The sequence below is a fragment of the Ipomoea triloba genome, chromosome 7 (assembly GCF_003576645.1).
Source record: "Ipomoea triloba cultivar NCNSP0323 chromosome 7, ASM357664v1".
Lineage (NCBI taxonomy): Eukaryota > Viridiplantae > Streptophyta > Magnoliopsida > Solanales > Convolvulaceae > Ipomoea > Ipomoea triloba.
The window spans coordinates 15,248,321-15,261,690 of NC_044922.1; the positions used below are offsets into that span (position 1 = coordinate 15,248,321).

Here is a 13,370-nt window from a genome sequence, read left to right on the forward strand (position 1 = left end):
TTTTTTTTTTTTTTTTTTTTTTTTTTTTTTTTTTGTTAATTTTTTTTTTTTTTTTTTTTTTTTTTTTTTTTTTTTTTTTTTTTTTTTTTTTTTTTTGTTTTTTATTTTTAAAAATTTATTTTAATTTTAATTTCTAGCATACCATTGCTCAATCCTAACAAAAACACGCGTTTTTATTACAATGGTTGGAAATATAATTACGAATTTTAGAGGGTGATTTGTATTAAGTTTTTTAAATGTTTTTTTTTTAAATACTTTTTGTTGTTTTTGAAAGACTTATTTTAAAAATTTTGAATTTTCTTTTTATAAATACAACAACGGACTATCAAAGTCCCAAAGATTGCTGGACAGAGATAGCCATGGTTATCCCGTGACAGATATGGCTGTCTAAAAATGAAGGCAATGAGAATTGAGAAGAGGCAGGACTATCTTCCAGATATGGACCTTAACCATTTGAAACGAAGCGTTTCAGAGGAAATAGATAGTCTGAAACTAAGGTGGTCATTGCCATTGCCTTCGTTTCAGACCCTTTTATCTTTGTTTCAAGTAGAGGGTAACGGGATACTCAAGAATTATACACTGGTTCAAGGTTTACATTGTATTGTGAACTCTGGTCCAAAAATAATCTTTAGATTCTATACCTATAGCTATAGCTGACACATTCTATACATCCAGTTAATTGTTTTTATACTTGTAAACAAATTGAAGATATGTCACATGGTAATTATAGATATATAACTTGATAACTACAAACACATAAATTGTTAACTGTAGGTACAGAATATATGTTAACTATAGACACATAACATGTTATTTTGTACTTGCAGTTAACAATTTATGTCTATAGTTATCATGCTATGCGTTTGTAATTACCATGTGTCTTCAATTTATTTACAGGTACATAAATTGTTAGCTGCAAGCACATAATATGTTAATTGCAGACGTATAATCTTTTGATCAGGACTCACAATACAATATGAGCCTTTGGTCCATAATTTAACAATTACGGGATACTACTCTTGGCCGACGTCTAGAGTAAGCCCCCCATCTCCCTCTCCAATCATTATTCTATGAACCATGGTCCACACATTTGTGTGAACCATAAATAAAAAAAACATTTTTAATATACTTAAAATACATTATTTGTATACATAAAGTACCCTATTTGAAAATACATAATTTTTTTTTTATATATTATCAAATAATGTATATTCAGTACACAAATATTACCTTCATGGTCCACACAACTATGTGAACCATGTTACACGGAATGATTTGCCCTCCCTCTGATTTATTTTCACCTATGATCTGCTTTGGTGCAAGTCCCTTGACTGGATATTGAAACCAACTTTGTCACTTTGATTGTTTGATGCTGTATACTTTCCTAACGTTATTATCAAATCCAAACCTTAGCTTGTATGTAGTTGTCTGTGAATGTGTGGTTTTGAAATGAAGATAGAGGGACTAAAAGTAGCATCCCCTTACCCTCTATCTTGAACCCGAAACGAAGGCGCCGACTATTATCGCCGTCTTCATTTTAGATAGTCTAGACTCTAGATTTAGACTTTATTTTTGAAATCCAAATCTAGAAGACAACCATGGAACTGATGGCTGTATTATGAAAAAAATCAAAAGTTTTAAAATAAAATGTAAAGAAAATCATTAAAAAATAAAAAATTTTAAAAAGAAACACGTGTCAGCACAAGAAAGGCTTACCAATAGATGTTGATTTATGACTTAATTGAACATTTTAGCATGTGTTAGGAGGTTTGATTGAAGGTTTGTTTATTTTTATTTTGATTTTTATTCTTTTATTTAATGCCTTTGAAACTTATGATTAATAAAAAGCACAATATTCGAATAAATATGGGAAAACGAATCGTTTGCAATTTTTTAATTACAAATTTGAAGTGATTGACATCTAATTAAAGTGATTGACATCTAATTGAAGACATCTAATTAAATAACGTAATCTGATGCTTCATTGTTCCAAAGCTTGCCTTTTCGTTTTTCTATAAGGCTCCTGATGCAATTCATCCTCTATATAAAGAGGTCGAATGATTTCTAGAGTCTCTGAATCGACAATGAATAACACTCCGCACCAAAAATGTCTTCTCAATAAGCCAAGGATATCATTCAACTACACACCAAAAGAGCAATAAGGGTTAGATTAGTTAGAACATATGAAGAAACAAAAGTTAGGGCAGGCGAAAAAATGAAAAGTAAAGAATGTTTATTTCACGATGAAGTAAATTCAGTTTACCATTTCTGTATTGTTTGTTTTATGATATAATCTGTTTTTTTTTTTTTTTTTTTTTTTTTTTTTTTTTGTGTGTGTGTCTTCTATGTATATGGGTGTGGCATTGAATGAATCCGAAAAATTTAGCATTAAAAATTCATACCTGCAAAGTGTATGTAAAAATGTAAGGTTGAATTTTATAAATGATTTGGACAGGGAGGGGAGGATGCTACATTGAACAAATAGAGGTTCAAATGCATACCTAATTTCAATCCTTTCAATTATGGTTACTAAACTCTAATTATTTCAGTGTATGCTGAAAAACTGCAAAGCATATAATATATTGTTAGTTGTAATTTTTTTATAGAAGTCTTTCAGTAGTATAAACACATTATAAACACATTATGTTTTAAAAGTACAAAAGTAATGGCCTATGTTGTCTACTATAAAGGTAATGGCCTATATCTTACATATGCCGGGCAAATGAGTTTGCACCTGGGTGTTTTTTGTTCATATTCTGTTTGAACTATTTTTCAGGTACTGGACAACATTGAGCAAGGATTGATTCTACAGCAGGACATGGTCTAATGACATTGAATTACAACTTTGAAAAATTTGTATGTTTGTTCCAAAATTTTAATATCAGTGTCAGTACCCATGAGAAACAAGCCAATTCTAATTTTAATTCTACATTACATGAATTAAACATTTGAAGAGTACCTGGAATACTTCCTAGAGTAACGAATATTGTTGTTATTACTTACATTTTTAAAACATACCTCTTAAGGTGAAATGAATTAAATTTATCATTTAACTTCATGCTTACCAGTATTAGAACCTTAGTTGTCAAAAGTCACATAACATTAACAGTTTGAATTTCTCAAAGTCACTGAAACCATTAACAGTTATGAACATGCACACTGAATTGAAAGCAAGAATCTTAAACTCAAATAAATTAATCAAAGTCACTGAGACCACTATCAGTTATGAACCTGCACACTGAATTGAAATCAAGAATCTATACATCTAATTCAGTAAAGACAATGAAACACAAGTTTAAGCTTATTAAACTTAACTATCTTATAATAGATAATTTACAATAATCAAAGGCTAACTTAACTGCGATGTAGAATACATAAATCATAGTACTGAGTTTGCAGATTAAAAAATACACATTCACTTAACTGTAATTCAAGAACAACTTTAACCTCTCATTCAAGGTATCAAATAAAATTTAGCTATATGTTCAAATAAAATTTCAAGTTTCGCATTCAAGGTAAAATCGTCAAATTAATTCATTACTATTTACTATGAACTGAAAACGCTAAATCCTTTTAGCAATGTATAAAAAACATAAAATTTTACCTCTAAATTGGAAAGCAATGTATAAAAAACATAAAATTTTACCTCTAAATTGGAAATAATGTCAAAGAAACTCTCACACTGATTCATGTATGATAACAAAATGAGTTTTCAGCATATCTCAACCAGTTCTTCGGAGTACATTAGCTGCAAAATCGCTGTCTGCAAGAACACTGTTAGAAAAAAAAAATGATAGGCAGTAACATAGAAAACCGAGATCTAACATTAACATCGATCGTCAATTGAAACCTTAGAAACAGTAAAAAAAAAGAGAAAATGCCTGCGATTTCCATTTCGAAAAACCAGGTACAGATCTCAGTTGAATATCCCTTGACTGAGAACATCGATCTGGGAATCGTAGTGATCTTGGTAACACGGATAGACCGAGAACACCGATCTTGAAATCACAGTCATCTTTGTGAACCAAATCACCGAAATGAAAATCGCAGAGTCCTTATTAACACCGATAACACCGTCGCGTAGGTAAGATGAACAAAGAACAAAGCGATTTAAGAACAAAGATCGCAGAAAATCACTAAAGAAATCGATTATACACTAATAGCATCTACATGGTAGGTTTGAGAGATGACGGAGAACCAGTACATAGCGAGTGAGTGTAGACTGTAGAGAGACTCAGAGAAGTGGCAGTCAAAGAAAGATCTAGATTCACTGTGGATGAACATGCTTTCCAGATTAACTAATTATTCTCAAAAAAATAAAACTAATTATATACTATATATATATATTATAATGGTAATGTATACTACAAAAGGATATACGTATAGTAGTATATACTTAGATTAGTATATATTATGTTAAAAATAATTAATTTTTTAAATATAAATGTAAATTTATATAATTATTCATAGAGTGATTAATTATACATTGTACATTACTGTGATCATTATATTAAATCCATTATGTTTTTACTATACTGACTGTAATTCATGTATTATAGGGAATGTTGTCTAGAATCAAGATATATATTTGTTAATTTCAACAAATAATGTTGGTTATTGTTTTTTTTTTTTTTTTTCAAAAAATGAGGAAATGATATGTAAGGAAAAGTTGAAGAAATAATAAATTTGTTTAATCAAATTTTAGAAACTTTTATTGCATTACAATACCTTCAAATAACTTCGATTACCTAATAGCATTAGTTACATTGGAAGGATTCAACAAAAACTCAAGTTATTGGAAGGATTCAACAAAAACTTTTGTCATTTTCGAATTAACATTTAAACTTTTCAGTTTTAATAAACTAGAGTATTTACACAAATAAATATACCTTTATACATCTTCAATCAATTTGAACCTCCATTTCCAAATTTCAACTAAAATACTCTGTAATTAATATATTTACACTATAATATAATAATTACAATAAGCTTTTTTTTAAATAACTTTTCAATATTTATTTTCATAAAAAATATTTAATTTTGTAATGAATTTATTAAAATTTAATAAACAATACTAAAGATGAACTTACGTATAAACTCCATGTATATTTGGTTCTACATCATCACTTGTGAAACAAAGATTAACCTTAAGTCGCTCTGGCTATCGGGCTAACCCACTAAATTTTAAGTTAGTCGGCAAATTATTGTGTGGACCATGGTCCACACAGCTATGTGGACCATAATCAAATGTACATTTTTAATGTACTAAATGTACATTATTTTTGTACTGAATGTACATTATTTTTATACTATAAAAATAATCAACATTCAATACACAAATAATGTACATCCTCTGAATATAATGTACATTATTTTTATACTGAATGTATATTATTTTTATATTGAATGTGCATTATTTAATAGTATGGTCCACACAGCTGTGTGGACCAATGATTGAGGTTAGTCCATTCAGGCCACCATGCTTAATTGTTTTGGGCTTATTAAGATTTTTTTATCAAGTTAATTAAATTTTTTTTGACCCTAACCCTAAAATTTTTCGTACTGAACGATTATTTAAGGAAGAAGGTAAGAGTAAAGTGCAACAAGGATGTCACCATTAAAGATGTGAAGAAGTTGGCAAAGATGGGTACATTTTTTGGTGACAAGAAAAACTCACAGTTACTACTTAAAGGCGTGCAACGGATAAATTATGCTATTGTGCAATAGCCAATAAGCCACACAAAAAAGGTAAATTATACTAGAAAGACATTTTGCAATGGGCTTGACTGAGAGAATATTGATAATAATCAAATTAGTAACCTTATGATACGAGAATCATGCTCTACCTAGGGATGATCACGGTCCGGTTCGAACCGAACCGTGCACTGTTGGAACCGGACCAGAACTGGAACCGCACGGACGGTTCCGGTTCCGGTTCCAAACCGGAAAATTTAAAATTTTTTTAATTAGTATTTATTATTTAGTTAAAGTTTAATTATTATTTGAATAAAGTTTAAACTTTAAAAAACATTTTAAAATTCAACTATAACACTTTTTTTAAAATATAGTTTAACTTTGAAGTTTAAATATTTAATATAACTATTTTAAACACACTTTAGAATGAAAACTTTTCAACAACAAATATTAATTGTTGAATTTGAAAATTTTTAAAAATAAAAAAATACAAATAAAAATTAAAAAAATCCGGTTCAAACTGGTGGTTCGAACCGGAACCACCGGTTCCAAACCGTACTTGGAACCGTACCTGGAAGGTTCAGTTACGGTTCAACTGATTTTGGAACCGGGAACCGCCGATTCGGAACCGGAATCGAACCGGAATCGAATCGTGGTCATGACTAGCTCTACCCACTTAATCACTCCTTTTAAGGCTGAGGATTCGCACTTGCTCGGACAAAATCCGAATACATAAGTGGTACAATGTGTATGAGGACCATATAAGAGCATTTCTATAATGGTACTAGACATTTTTGGGGCCAAAATTTTCAACATCAACACTATATATAATCATGATAAGATGGAACTAGTAGTCTCGTGAGAACTTGTGAAAACTTCATCCGTCATCCGTCAATCTAAGATGATCAAAGTTAAAAACTAAGGAGAAAAAAAATGTGATGTCATTTTCGTAATTATGACAATGAACGTTTGATAGTGCATTTGTAGATAACTAATAGCACATACACGTGAATACACTATTATAGATCTTGAGTGCATGCATTGTTAGTTATCCGCAAATGTATTATCAAGATAGAAATGCCACATCTCAATAGAGGATAGCTGCTTCATTAACATTATGGAAATAACCGAACATGTTGTGAGGCACTGCCCCAAGGTAGCAACTGTATGGAAGATTTTGATGGGGAGAGTAGAAGCTCGAAGGATGGCGACTATGCAATTTAAATACTGGTTCGATGACAATGTTAATGGGAAGGTTAACACCCCCTATGGGGAACAGTGCGGTGGTGCTCTACGGAATCACAATAATGGCAAGTGGCTAGGAGGTTTTATGCAAGCGTTCCACACAACACATGACATTGAAGCGGAAGTTTGGGCAATTGTCAAAGGCTTAGAATGGACCTGGAAGAAAGATGTTCGGCATTTGATTATCCAAAGTGATTCGAAAGAAGCAGTGGATTTGATCAATGGTCGTGATACCCCGAGAGGACATATCCGAACGCCATAGTTGGTTGAAAAAAGATTGGGATATACAAGTGCATCATGTACTTCGGGAACAAAACATGGCTGCAGATAGCATTGCCAAGATGGCCAGACACAGTGTGGGCTCATGCAAAGATATTAGAGACCCGCCACAAAGAATCTTGAACCTAATTGAGGACGATAGATTTGGCCGAACATGGCAGCGTAGAGGTAGTGAGAGGAACTTGTAGATGTGTTCCTGGGGTTTCATCCCCTCCTTTCTGATAAAAAAAAAATTTCAGCCATTGATAATCTTAGATAGGGTTTAGTTCATGTGAGAAATGTGAATTAATATCGTTTGTCTATTGAAAAATAATAGACGGATGAGATCTATATTTAAATAAAAAATGAGATAGCATTTTTTATAAATATGTAGAACTTTTATTACATCATATGAGAGAAAATTAACCTGATTTTGGGGAAAAATAACATTGCAATTGGAAAAACCACATCACTTGAATAAAAAATAGCATCATTTTGAAAAATCAGCAAAAGTTTAATTTAAATAAAAAAGTTGCATTATTTGTGAGGAAAACATTATAGCTTTGAAGAAAAAAACATTATTTTGAAAGAAATTCATATTGTTTAAGTTCAAATATGCATCGTTTTGCCTCGAATATGCATGAATATAGTTCATAAAAGTTATATATGTATCTTTCTAAGGTCAGGAAACCCACCCTGCATGGTTTTGGGTAAATACATATGATCTATTCATTCAAACTTCTACCTAAATGCCATCACCTTTTTTTTTTTTTTTTGTTTTGTTTTTGTTTTTAAAGTTTACATCTCTGCCAAAGGCCTTGTGGTCTAGTGGCATCCGGTGTCCCAATTTACATTCCTACATGGATGATGGGAGTGAGTTCAAGCCTCAGTGAAAGTCAACTATTGACTCTTTGTTACTTCAGTATTTTAGGATGTTCTTAAGTAAATTAATTGCAACATTAACAAATCGGTGTACAATATTATTAGATTTTTAAGGGTTTTACAATCTTATTTTTGAAATATTTCTATATTTTAGGATGTTCTTAAGTAAATTAATTGCAACATTAACAAATCGGTAGTGTAGCAAAATGGTTAGACTTTTAAATTATTATTTAAACAATATGGCATTTTTTTTGAGTATTATTGACTCTGTTACAATATCTAAAAACATAATAAGTCTCAATCAAAATTATATCCTTGATTTATGTCCCTCTTTTTGTATGCTAATAAATGTATACATTTTACTTTAAATGTTGTACACTTCAATGTTATTAGACAAAATTGTCCCTACTACATTGTTGTTATACAAAACTACCCTTACACCGTTATAACACCGTTAGTTTTTAACACCATCATTATTATCATACACCTATATCTATCATATCATTTTCCTATTCCTTAATTATCATTTTAGAAAAATCATTATATAATTAATTTAATGGTTGATTATATTTAAATTAAATTTCTATACATGATAAATCATATATGTGTGTGTACAAAATACATATACTATTTGTGTGTATATGATTAGAATTAAAATTTTTTAATTATTTATATTTATTAATGCTTTAATATTGGGCATGAACTTTCGCGCATCGCGCGTACAAATACTAGTTTTGATAAATAAGATTTAAAAGTGTCTAGTTTGGAAAAAAATCTGTAAACTTATGTGTTCAAGATATTTTATTAGATTACTATAATATAACAACATTTTAAACAATTATGTTTGTGTCATTAATTGCATTATAAAAGATTTGCTTATAATGTACTTACAAGATGGAATTCTATATTTTTAATGCTATAAATTACCAATTTTGATAAATTAAAACATGAGTGCATGTCCATTAAACTAATACTACAAGTTTATTAATGACCTTCAGTTGACCAATCATCACTTAAACATATTATGGCTTTTATTTTTTTTTAAATGCTTTAAAAAAATATTTTGTTGATATTTTTTAAATGACACATATATAGGTCCATTAAGTCACTAGTATAGGTCAATCACACAATTATTAAAACCATAAATTGCAATATATATAGAAATCTATTCAAATGAGGACACATATATTGTGGAGGACAATGAGGACAAATCCTAGGCATTCAAATAAGTGCAATCAAGGGTTGTGATTGTATCCAAAATAATGTGAGATTCTATCCATAAATAATAAGAGAGAGCAAATAAGACAATTGAGAGGTATTTTAATTTTGGAAGGATTGTAATTAATATAGTTAACATATTAGATGAAGATATACACTGTAATAAATTATAGGCTCATGCCAAACACCTTGTGCTTAGATGGCATGTAATGATTCTCTCATTTGGAGGCGGCATTGACTCTTTATGCTTCAACAGGTTGAGAAAGTATAGATGAACATATACTAGTGATGTCAGATTTCGAATTTAGAGATAATCCAAATTTAGTCAATGGAATGAGCCATGTCGCCTCATGGTTATCTCTTGGTGCAAGAGAAACTATAAGAATCCCACGATCAGTAAATCTCCTCCCCAGCTTGCAACCTAGACATTAGAAGATCATTCACTATACTGTATGACACATGTTTATTATAAGTATGACACACATTAATTATAATTATGACATACATTAATTATAAGTATGGCACACAGTTCTTTTAAGTATGACACACGATTATAATAAGAATTGAAAAACTGTTATTTATTCATGTCTACATGCATTCCTTGTTTACCTTGCTACTATGTACTTTGGCGGTATCATTTCAGCGTTCGCGTCCTATAAATTCATCAGTTTTTCCTTAACATATTTCCTCCTCGAACACTTTTGCGTAATTGTACTATTCGTTTGATTCAATGTGCAAAAAAAATGAATATCCCATTGATGAATACTTATTATTTTAATCTAGAAAAAAGTAATAATCTCAAAAATAAAATGTCACAGTTATATAGTCTGTATATTCCTAATAAAAAATAATATTTTTTAATACATTTTAAAAATTAGTTTACGCACTAATTAAACTACTAAAATTCGTTGTACCCACAGTTGAACTAGATTGCTATTTTTTTGGCCAAATTTTAAAACACTTACAAAGTCATTTTTTATTGAACTAAATATACATACACTGCTAGAAATATTCATTTCTCCGACCACCAAAAAGTGGTCGGAAAATGACAATTTTCGGTCGGAAATACAGTTTCCGACCAACTTACCAACCACTTTATGGGTTCGGAAAAAAAGCCCTCGGTATTACCGACCACTAGTCAAGGTGGTCGGAATTACCGACTTCAAAAGTCGTCGGAAACATAGATGAAAATCGTCGGATAAAGAGAATTATTTCCTACCACGGGTGGTCGGTAATTGGTCGGAATTACCGTCCACCGGTGGTCTGTAAAATTGACTAAGAAAAATTAAAATTTGAATTACCGACCACCTTGGTGGTCAGTAATATTTACATCTTACTGCATATACAATTGTCAAATATCCTAAAAATCTTGTTATAATAATACAAATATGAACACCACATTTTCAAATTCAACACCACAATATTAGCAATTCAAGGGAATCAAACATTATTCAATCATTTAAATCCAAAGTGTAGCAATTGCTTCACTATAAAAAATACAACTTTTGTTTGCAGCTATGTTTCACCATCCAAAACAGATTTTCAAATCATTCAAATAATATGCTATCTAATCTTGACTAGAGGGGATAGTGTATCATCATCGGAGGTGGAGGGGGGGTAGTGTATCGTCATTGGAGCTATTTTTGTTTGGATCTTGATCAAGACTACCAAGATTTGCACTAAAGTGGGCAAGTGTTGCTTCTATTTTCTGAACGATATCACGGATCCTCTGATTTTCCTCATGCATATCTTATTTCTACTGTTGCATCACTTGATTTTGCTCCTCAGTTCAGAAAAAGCAGTTAGAACAACTCTTTTCATGCCCTAAGCACTGAAATGCAGAAAACATATGGCAGGAGATCAACAAATGATCAGTATTCATTTAACTCGGGATGAAGAAATGTAGAAAACATATGGTCGGAGATCTTACCATTACCTTGTTGTGCTTTTTGGCATACATATCCTCCTCCCGTTTAAGTTTGTGTGTAGCATTGAATACTTATGTGTGAATAGGTTCCCTTCCAAGTTAAAGAATTACATCAAGCAGAGGGAATATATAGTACCTATCTTTGCAAAGTAGAACATGCCTTAGAGAACCATCTAGCATAATACTAAGTAACAGTATCAAGTGTTCCATCCTATTCCATCTTGTACTACACCATAAAATGCCACCACATTTGGGTGATGAAGCTTTGACAGAATATCAGCTTCCCTCCAGAACTCTACAGTCTAGAAACAAGAAGAATATGAAGAGCAAGAACTAGAATAAGTGACAAATGAGAAAATAAATAAGTTAAAAGAAATAACAATTGTGGATCTAATCCTCCTTTAATTTGTTTTGCAAAGTTAATGCAAAGACTAGCTGAAACTCAGGAATAAGTTTATTCAAAATGTACAAATGCAAAGAAAAGGAGACGAAGGGGAAGAGGGGGGGGGGGGCTGGTTTTATGTTTAGTTGAAGAAAGATCATCAATCTCTCTTGATATTTACCAGAAGCTCTGTCAATTTTTGGGAGAGAAACAAGGTAATGTCTTGGAAGCTTCAACTCCTCATCTTATTGTACCATATGATCTGCTTAGAAATTGAAGGTCACAACAGGTCAACATAATATAATTAAAATTGTGCAACTGAAATTTAATAGTAAAGAAAATATACACATTTAGCTCATGTAATCTATGTTAAGATATCCTAGCACTTCCACTAGTAAATAGGTGACAACTTGGCTAGTAAAACAATCAATGTCTTCTCATTGAACACTGAAGATATAATATTGCGCGTCCTATTCTCCTAACTGTTTCTACTATCTTAAAGTAAGTAATACCCCACCGGATTTAATTGATCTACATCAATCATTCTTCTCTGCTCTAGAACTAGTTGAACCAAATATTTCACATCTTGGACTAGTCCATTGAAAATCAGTAAAATCCAACCAGATTTAATGATATACTGAACCTGCAAACAAAGTTGCATGTTTAAGAACTGATAACTTAGGATAGCAATGCATCAGATTTCAAACCTAATTGCTACTGTAGCCACAGAAATAGCCATCACCTACATATATACAAAAGGAAATAATAGAAGCTTTACCAGCTTTAGTCAACTCAAGAGAAGTAATTCGTGCTGTGTAATAAGTCCCTCTGGTACTTATCTCCTGTACACAGAATCTACAAAGTCCTAACACAACTGAATAAGTCACTCTCCCACTTGGTCTCTCTACTTCTCTTGAGAGATGCAGAGCTCAAGCAGCAACTACCCTGCATTAAACATTTAAAATCAAGACATTGTATAGCACATAACTTTGACCAGTTCAATTTCTAAATACAAAAAACCTAACATTACATTAAATTATAAATCCCTAGCACTTCAAACACAAGAGAATATATGACAGATTTACCACTTATGCCAGTGAACTTGTTGCAGACTTTTTCCATCATGTTTGTTAAATCTGATATGCTAGCTTGATTTTTCAAGGTATACTCTACAAAATCAGTTCCCATGCCTATAACAATTGCATATAATATTTTAATCAAAGAATGAACTACAGTAACTGATAAACAAGTGAAACTCATAGGAAATCACCTAGAGACAAAGCAGGATCCACAGTACTAGTCTCTGCAGAATCCTGAACAAGGAGAATCGCAATCACTCCCTTATCTTCTTTCTGCCATAACTCTTGCTCCACCAATTTCACACTGCTCAATCAGTAACATTTTTCATCACACACAAATCACTTAGGGTTTAAGATTTAGAGACAAATGAAATTAGGAAAAGAACTAACCTGTAGCAATACGGTGAAGGGGACTAGAAACAGCAAGGAGCGCATCGACGACAACGAGAAATAAGAAAACATCGAGGATTGACGGCAAAGGCGACGAGCGACTGCGACGGCGAAGACAGTGGGTGCTGCTATGGGCGACAACCTCCATTGACCAAGCTTTGCTATGGGCGACGAAGTTGGTGGAGTTACGGTGACAAAGCGCCGACTTGGTGGTAGCACACACATGGTCTGAGCACCGGGTGCGGCGCGAAGGAGTCTGAGTAGGGCGACGATCTGCTTTTCATTTCTAAGTGTT

The 13,370-nt window shown here is 31.7% G+C and overlaps 2 long non-coding RNA genes across 6 annotated transcripts; both read right to left on the bottom strand.

Annotated features, from left to right (window-relative positions):
- Positions 1–1,837: 1,837 nt before the first annotated feature.
- On the bottom strand, positions 1,838–4,277 carry LOC116026011. 3 transcript variants are annotated; one of them, XR_004099755.1, is made up of 3 exons: positions 3,647–4,277; positions 2,502–2,563; positions 1,838–2,140 (listed from the first exon to the last, which is right to left on the bottom strand). It is a non-coding gene; the product is annotated as an uncharacterized LOC116026011 (long non-coding RNA). The 3 variants fall into 3 exon arrangements; XR_004099754.1 differs by having other exon boundaries at positions 1,838–2,402; XR_004099753.1 differs by lacking the exon at positions 2,502–2,563.
- Positions 4,278–10,699: 6,422 nt separating this feature from the next.
- Positions 10,700–13,370, bottom strand: LOC116026010. 3 transcript variants are annotated; one of them, XR_004099752.1, is made up of 8 exons: positions 13,076–13,370; positions 12,877–12,989; positions 12,692–12,796; positions 12,385–12,551; positions 11,788–11,868; positions 11,457–11,526; positions 11,228–11,360; positions 10,700–11,128 (listed from the first exon to the last, which is right to left on the bottom strand). It is a non-coding gene; the product is annotated as an uncharacterized LOC116026010 (long non-coding RNA). The 3 variants fall into 3 exon arrangements; XR_004099751.1 differs by having other exon boundaries at positions 11,234–11,526; XR_004099750.1 differs by having other exon boundaries at positions 10,701–11,128; positions 11,228–11,526.